This window comes from Saccopteryx leptura, chromosome 4, assembly GCF_036850995.1.
Source record: "Saccopteryx leptura isolate mSacLep1 chromosome 4, mSacLep1_pri_phased_curated, whole genome shotgun sequence".
NCBI lineage: Eukaryota > Metazoa > Chordata > Mammalia > Chiroptera > Emballonuridae > Saccopteryx > Saccopteryx leptura.
Genome location: NC_089506.1, coordinates 199,844,167 through 199,852,591, shown reverse-complemented (window position 1 = coordinate 199,852,591; position 8,425 = coordinate 199,844,167). Strand labels below are relative to the sequence as shown.

General features: G+C 47.5%; 1 pseudogene; it reads left to right on the top strand.

Moving 5' to 3' along the window:
- The first annotated feature begins 3,010 nt into the window (after positions 1-3,010).
- Positions 3,011-3,191, top strand: LOC136404528 (U2 spliceosomal RNA; annotated as a pseudogene).
- The last annotated feature ends 5,234 nt before the right edge of the window (positions 3,192-8,425 follow it).

The window sequence follows — 8,425 nt, the reverse complement described above, 5'->3', positions numbered from 1 at the left end:
CGTGACCTGTCTGAAAAGAGCAGCTGCTCTTCAGCTCCAGCCGGTCAGCACCTGCGAGAAGGCAGACACCTGCAGCAGAATTGTCCAATTTGGTAAGGGAAGCCAGAAATCCAGGTTTTAAGAGGAAATCAGATGTTTTAAATATTGGTAATTTTTTTTAACAGAGGATGGGCAAAGAGAAGTCCCACAGTTCAGCCCGTGCCCTGGCAGCAGCCTCGCTCTGGGAAGGTGGTTGGAGGAGGTGGGGCACGGCCCCAGTGAGCAGGGAAAACCCAGCACTGAGAAAGGGCACAGATAATAGCTCATGTTGAACTCGGAAGGGAACAGGAATCTCTGCCTGGTCATTCCATCCCAAAGACACGGTCCCACAGAGGAGGCGTCCCCAGAGAACGGGCTTGTTCAGCAATCCTAGACCCAACACAGTTTGTGCTGAATTTGAAGATCCCCCAAACGTTGTCCCTGACACCTAAGGAGGTCCTGCTGCCCAAGCCCACAACTTCCGGAATTCCGTCACACCCAGGCGGAGAGGTCAAGGACGGGTGCAGGAGGAGGGGGCGGTGTGTGGGACAGCCGGGCTCTCCAACTCCCAGCTGTCAGCAGCCAGCGCGCACGCGGCGGGAAGCTTCCTTGGAAGCCATGCCAGAGCCGCGGTTACTCACAGGATGTCTGCTCAGCTTCTGCCTCAGTTACCTTACTTTGCCCATGGGTCTACCACAGGCGCTACCTCACTGTGTCTGCTGAGAAGTTTACCTGGGGGGGGCGGGGAATCAAGGTGGCCAAATCTGCTTGAGCTGAATGTACAATCTATGCAAATTCTCTCTGTGTGTCTCTTTCTCTCTTTCTCTCTCTTTCTGAAATACTATTTCTTTTTTATTTTACCTTGCAAACAAGGTACTGTCTAGACCCCTCTTAAGACGGAGGAGGGCTTTCTTGCGCCGCCTGTGTCCACCCCTCACGTTGTCTTTGGTCCTGTCCTTGCTGAGCCCCACGCGGGGAGACGGGGAGACGGTAGCTCTCCCTTCGCGTCCGCGCCCACGTGGCTGGGAGGTCTCCCTCCGCCTCTGCCCACAGGCCCACGGATGGCAGGTTCTGCCCCCGCCCACCTCCTCTGTTCCTAGTTCATCTCTGTTCCTCACTCCCCTCCGACTTGCTTATCCTCTCTGCGCCCCTGTCTCCCCCCCCCCCCCAATAAAAGCCTTAGGTTCTCCTTTTTGAAATGTGGCCTTAAAATTATTTTTGGAAAGCTGACTGCCCTCTCCCTCTCATTTCCACCAACATCCCAGAAGCAAGAGCCTCTTGAAGCTTTCGCGGCAGCCTCCTGAGCAAGGGGTGCCCAGTCTGTAGTGTGCAGATGCTTAGAAATTGCTAATAAATGTCGTCTTTAGGAAAAAGATTCGTAGATGTTTCCCGTGGGTGAAATGAAGGCTCGGGTGCTCCCGTTCGCCTCAACCGGCTCCCGAAGCGAAGCGCTCGCCGCGTCTGCCCACGGGGACGCCGGCTTTCTGTTACCAGCTCCGGCTTTCCAGCCCTCCCCTTTCCAAAGACTTGGCGTTCTTCAGTCAAGGGTAAATCAGGAGAGTTTCTCAGTTTCTCTCTTCGTCCTTCCTGCCTGGAAAGGGATAGCACTAAAGCGTTCCCAGCGGACGGACGGGTCGGGTCCTATTCTCGGAGGGACCACACTCTCCCTACTCTCAGAGCCCCTCCTTTTCCCTTCCGTCGCTTCCAGGGCTGATGGAGGCCAAAGACAACCCAGGGTTTTCATAGGAAATTCACTGGAATTGAGCGCAATCGTCTTTGTAGTCCTTTCGTCTTTTTTTTTTTTAATATTGTTATGTTGTCAATAGTGTTTTGAGTATTGTTTTTAGAGGCCTCACAATAAGTTATTACCGTCCCCTTCATTTTTTTTCAAAGACATGTGGTGATATAGTTTTTAAAAATAACTATTTTGTTATAGATCATAATATGCATAAAACTGTACAGAAATATTTTGTAATGTATTGATTTTTTAAAAAAGAGAGAATCTGTAAATAAAGTTTAAAAAAGAGAGAGAATTCAAACGGCACACACTGAAAGATGTAGATATTTTGTTATTTATTTAAAGGAGTATTTTAAGAGATCTTGAACTATCTGAAATTGACCAGTAATCAAAGTTCCAATCACCCAAATGCTTTTTCCTCGCGGTAGAATGTGATTCTCAGAAATGATTGCACTACCCGCCCAGTTTTGCACCTTTTCTGTCTTTTCATTTAGCAGGAAAAAAAAAAAAACAACAAAATTGTGCCTTAGCTGTATTTTTTTGTCTAGGGGAGTTTGTTTCTGTCTGACAAAGCAAATTTTTTTTTGCAGAAAACAGTGGATGTAATAAATACTGTACCATACCAAAAACACTGCGGGTGTATATAGATGCTTTCTGTCATACTGTGTTTTCAGATGCAGAATTTTAAAATTAAAAAAAAAAATGTCTTTATGGAACAGTGGCTGTGTGGCCTCTTTTTAGCAATATCACGTATCTTCACACACACTTATATTCTCTTTCTTCCTCTGCACTGTCCACCCCCCCAGTATTAGGGTTACTAACCTGTCATCCAAACTGGGATACTTTCGAGAATGAAAGGGGCACCGACCAGAAGGAATGCTGAAACAAAGGGTATAAACTGGGCCTCTCTGGGTAAACATGGATTTGCAGACATACTCCCTAATCACACCTGCTGTCATCTCTCAACTCTTGTCAATGATTCCTCTGGTTGAGGCAGAAGCATATGGTTTAAAACCCTTTGTTAAATTGACCTTACAGAGGGGAGACTGCCATCGAAAGTGGAAAACAGTTTTCTATACCCAACTGGTTGATATAACAATTCCGTTTTCTATTCCTTCTCACCACATGGCTAGACTACATTTCCCAGATTTCCTTGTGCTCAGGTGTGGCCATGTGACTAATTTCTGGCCAGTGGAATGTGGGTGAAACAGATGAATGTACTTTCAGACCTGGCCCATAAAACCGCCCATGAGAATCGCTTCTGGCTAAGATCAAGTGTAGTATCTCTTCCTACTAGTTTAATATCTGATACATCCTCTACCCGAGGACAATATATGAAATAGATTTTTGGAGCAGGAAGGTAGAATAGGAGCGTGCTCCATCTACTCGACGGGTCAACCCTGTGTTGCAGCACTTGAGGAACGGTACACAGAAACAAACAACTTCCTGTAAGAGCCTCCTCGCTCTCTTTTTCTATTTACCAGCTTAAATGTTTTGAATCATCTTGGTTTGGGGCATTCATTAGCTGATCTATTCAACTGTTCTTCTTTGAACCCCAACTTAAAGGAGGGAGGGAGAGCCACAACATGGGAACAGCAGGCCCCTCGATAGCAACAGGAAGGCCACCTCCCCAGTCACCCTACTGACTATGACATGAAAAGAAATAAGTATGTACTGTATATACAACTGAGAATTGACCTGATACAGCAGCTAGCCTTATCTTAATTAATTCATCCAGAAATGGAAACTCTGATGTTCCTCTGGGAAAGTCCGGATGTCAGTCCTTTGATTCCATAGGGAAAGAGTCAGAAACTCAGACAGGGGAAGTGATTTGCCTAAAGCTACCAAAACATTAGCATCACAGTCACAACTAGAACGCAGGTTTCCTGTCCTCCAAAGAGACGTTCCAGATCATTAGGGAAACTGGTTCTGTGTTCTTCTCTTGGCCTCAAGACAAAGTTTATACGTGGCTCCTAAAGGCCATGGCCACGGATGGAGAGTGCCCAGGTGCCTGGGTGGCAGAGAGGCCTTTAATTAACCTTCAAATCCTTAAAGACAAAGAGGAACACTGACACCTGGATGGGAATGGACAGCTAAAACAATAGGGTAGAGAAGGTAAGCGACTAGATTTGGAAAGGTAGATAAACCCCAGATTCATTTGCCCAAATCTGTTTTTCAGTGTAACCTTAAAGCTAATTCTCCCACCCTCTTCTGCTCAAAGATGAGTCCTCAAAAAAAAGTTTTGTTTGAAGGGAAGGATTCATTTCCATAATTTCCAAAATTTCCATGGGAGGAAGGAGCGTACATCTTGTTCAGTATGATATTCTCAGCACTTAACACAGTCAGCCCAAGGTGTGGGTGCTCAATGAGTATTTAGTGAAGAAACAAGTGAATGAGGGCCTATTTCCTATCATACGGGCATGTGTTCGTTAGGCTAAGATGCTGTCTTGACAGCTAATGGCTGATCAGTAATATTTGGCGAAGCATGAGTTATTGTAAAGTAAATAGTGATTTTTCCCTTCAATAATGGTGTTTCTGGGCCTTTTTCATGAACAGGTTGGTTGGAATTCCTTTCTTGCTGATTTATGTGACCTGTCACATGTCAGCTTTTATTCAGAGCTGGGCTTAAGTTGTTCAGATTAATGGGTTTGTGGGGTTTTTTTGTTTTGTTTTGTTTTAAGAGGAACCCATTTTCAAACAAAATTGTACATTAAACTCCAATATAAAAAGACTCGGAAATTGGGGGTTGGGGGAGGGCTGCTCTAGTTGAAGTGGGAGTAGAAATTCTCTCTCGATGTCCCCCCCACCCACCTGGTGGTCCTAGTCACTCCTAGTCAACCCCCTGGTGGTCAGAGGGTGTGCCGGTGACCATACTTGGAAACCCATACCTCTGGTGGAAGCAGCTGGGCTTTTTGTTGGGTTGACTTTAGGCCTGGCTGTCAGAATGCTGAAAGTTGAGTTCCAGGCCAGGTCTCTAAGAGTAAGACCAAACCAAGATTAATTCAGTTCTTACCTAGTCTTAGAAAGTAAGAAGGGCGGAAACTTAAGAGAGTTGGGGTAAAAAGAAGGTAGGGTTGGCCTGAAGTCAGGTTTGGGGTTTTCCTGATCCTGTGCTTTCATATGTAGTTGGTCTGTGTCCCCTGCCAGGAAGCTGCCTGCTGCCCCAACCCTGCTGAGAAGTAGAAGCCTAAGAATCAGGAGACCAAGACCCTCTCTAGCCCTGCTTCTGCCGCTGATTTGCCATGTTGATCAGAGCAAGTCTCTTCCCTGTGATGAATCTCAGATTCCTCAGCCGCCAAATGGGAAAAGGGGCTCACTGACCACTGAGATCCCTTTAAGTTCAGACATGCAGGTGCACAGTCCAAGTTCCAACCCAACACCGGAGACAGATCATGTAAGGTGCCTGCCAGCTCCTTAGAAGAAAATATGCTTGAAATACGATTTTTTATGTTCACACCTGTTAATCAGGGTTCCTTGACTTGCAAGTGATAGTAACCCAACTCAAAGAAGTTTAAACAAAAAGGGAAGCTATTGGATCATGAAACTGGAGAGACAACAGAGTTAAAATCCAAGTGCAAGAATGAGGGCAGCCCCAGGGGAATCAAGAACTGGAACCGAGTCTCCGTACTCGTTGTTCCTTTTTTCTCTATTTCTGCTGACCCCAGTTTGATTCTATTCTCCCCTACAGACAGTGGACGCCACACAGTAGAGAAAGAAGGTCTCACGGGTCTCTGCTTCTTGTCCTTCAAACACCATCGCACAGAAATCTCAATGTCCTTTGTCCTCGTTGCCAAAGGAGATGGTTTTAACAAGCAAGCTGGGGTCACAATCATTGGGACCAGGAAAATAAAGTGCTGTAATTGACTAAGTCTGGCCATATGCCCACCCCTGTGGCCAGGGGGTTGGGTAAGAAAATGGGATTGGCAGTCCCATCCCAATCACATGATCAGAGTGGAAGAGGAACATTTCCCCAAAGGGAGAGGATGGTGCTGAAGAGATAAAAACAGCAGATGTCCATCCACGTGCCACAGCCAACTCCAGGCTCAGGCGGCTTCTCAGATGCCAGTCCAATTCGTTTTTGCTCCTCAAGTGCCCAAATCATCTCCACCCAGCTCCCAGCTACCTCCCTGTGGAGAACGGCTCCAGGCTTGTCGTGAGCAAATCATTTTAAATAAGGCTCGTATGGACGGTTCAGAGGATTTCCCCCTCACGTAATTAGCTGTGCAGTATTTATGCTTATGGAACAACACGACGGATGTCTCCTTTTCTCCTTGTAGCCTGGGCACAGGACTCATTAAAAAGACCCATGTAGGCCCTGGCCGGTTGGCTCAGCGGTAGAGCATCGGCCTGGCATGCGGGGGACCCGGGTTCGATTCCCAGCCAGGGCACATAGGAGAAGCGCCCATTTGCTTCTCCACCTCCCCCCCTCCTTCCTCTCTGTCTCTCTCTTCCCCTCCCGCAGCCAAGGCTCCATTGGAGCAAAGATGGCCCGGGCGCTGGGGATGGCTCCTTGGCCTCTGCCCCAGGCGCTAGAGTGGCTCTGGTCGCGGCAGAGTGACGCCCCGGAGGGGCAGAGCATCGCCCCCTGGTGGGCAGAGCGTCGCCCCTGGTGGGCGTGCCGGGTGGATCCCAGTCGGGCGCATGCGGGAGTCTGTCTGTCTGTCTCTCCCCGTTTCCAGCTTCAGAAAAATACAAAAAAAAAAAAGGCCCATGTAACTGCCCTTCGCTAATTATGGTGGATGATCCCACATGCAGCAGAAAGCAGAGCCTGTGTCCTGCAAAGAAGAACAGCGTCTCTCTCCATGTTCCTGGAGCACCGTCCTGGGTCCCGGCTCCCCTCTGAGCCTCTCACCACTCTGTCCCCTCAGCAGGCACCAGAACCCTCAGACGGCAAACTCGTCCATGCTGAGGTGGCTATACCTGGCTGAGTTGGTGTATTAAGCTTTCAAAAATGGATTTGGCAAGGCAAACGATGGTTAACCCAGTGACAGAAAGCACTGATAGCAGATAGGCTGATGGGCATCACAGTGGATCGACTAGGACTCAGGAGAAATACGGGGAACGCCTTTCAAATCACACTCTCAAGGCTGGACCCCTGACTACCAGTTTTTTAGGGCCTCTCGCCAAAATAAGGACTCTTCTCCAACTCTGGAATCAGATAATCCTAGGTCTGAACACAGGTTTCATAATGGATCAGCTGAGTCAGGTTTGAATCAAGTGCCCAAACTCTCTGGTACTCAGCTTACTTGTCTGTATGTTGAGAATAATAGTTACTGACACACAAAGCTCTTGGGAGAATTTTAGAAAGATAATGCATGTGAAATACACAGCCACTGTCTGCACATAGGGGAGCTCAATAAATGTCAACTCTCCGTGCCTCCATACCCCAAAGGTGAAAGCTCCTTAGGGGACGGGGCACTGTCTGCATTTTTAGCAAACATCAAGAGGTTTGACACATAAGATAAGATGGTGTACCAGTGTTTGATGACTGAATGAATGAGTGAGTGGTTGAATGAATGAATGAACCTGATTGCTGCGACTCCCGTAATTTCTTCAGGGGTGTTCCACTTAGTCTGGTCTCCATGATAATTCTGGGTTTGAGAAGACACTTTCCTTACGCCTCAATTCATTATTACAAAGGGGCATCACCTTGACCCCAGAGATCCAAGTGAGGTTTTTCCCACAAACCCTGAACCACGGGAAACATCACACTACCCCAGAGAGTCCGGGGGAGGCTCAAGTGCAGCTACAACCCTCCACTTCCACTGAACTGGTTCCTTTCACAGATCATCCCTCCATTCTGCAGGGTCTTCTTCCTCCATTGTGCACCACGCAGGAAGAATCACCACCTATTAACACCCCTACCCATCACTCCCCGAATTGCTACTGCCAAGCTATGTGGGTAGAAGGTTTGACCAAGGCTTTTAGGAAAGGGATGAGACCATTTCACATAATGTAGAATTTAACATCAGATACTTCCATTCTCAAAAGTTCCAGAATTTTCCATCTGCCACCTGCCTGCTCCATCTCCAACAGGCCAGCATGTTTCCTTCTCCCTCTCTTCGTGCCCCAGTCTTCTCTCTTCTGTATGCTCCGCCCTACCCACCAAGCGTCCTGTTATCCCTTGTCACCTGCTGCCGCTCTGCAGACCAGACCCTTGGGCCACACAGTCCACACCTGAAGAAAACTGGAGAGGCGAGCTCTCTCCCTCGTTCTAAATCGAAGAGAGCTCTGGAGCCAACTATGAAAACAATTACTGCAAAATCCTTCCTTTCTCTGATTATTCTGATTTAATACAATCCCTGGCTGAAAAGTGGGGTCTGAGTTCTTTAGCTTCGTTCTTTAGATCATGCTCTTTATTATTCTGGAAAGCCTTGGGGTCTCCTTACCACCATGAGAATTATTCCAGCACCTCCAACTTCGGTCTCATTCTATCATGAGCGACCACTGATTTCACTGGGGGTGAATGAATGGTGGATCAGTCGGTAGCGATTGTCCGAAGATGAACTTCAATGAACTCCAGGAACGAGAACTGCTCAGAACTAAGGACACTGATATTCTAGGGTTGGGTTAAATGAATTACAGTCGTTCCTGCCAACTTTTATTTTCCAACCTCGACGATTCATAGCCTGCATTAGCAGACACTGATATCAACCCTGACATCAAGGA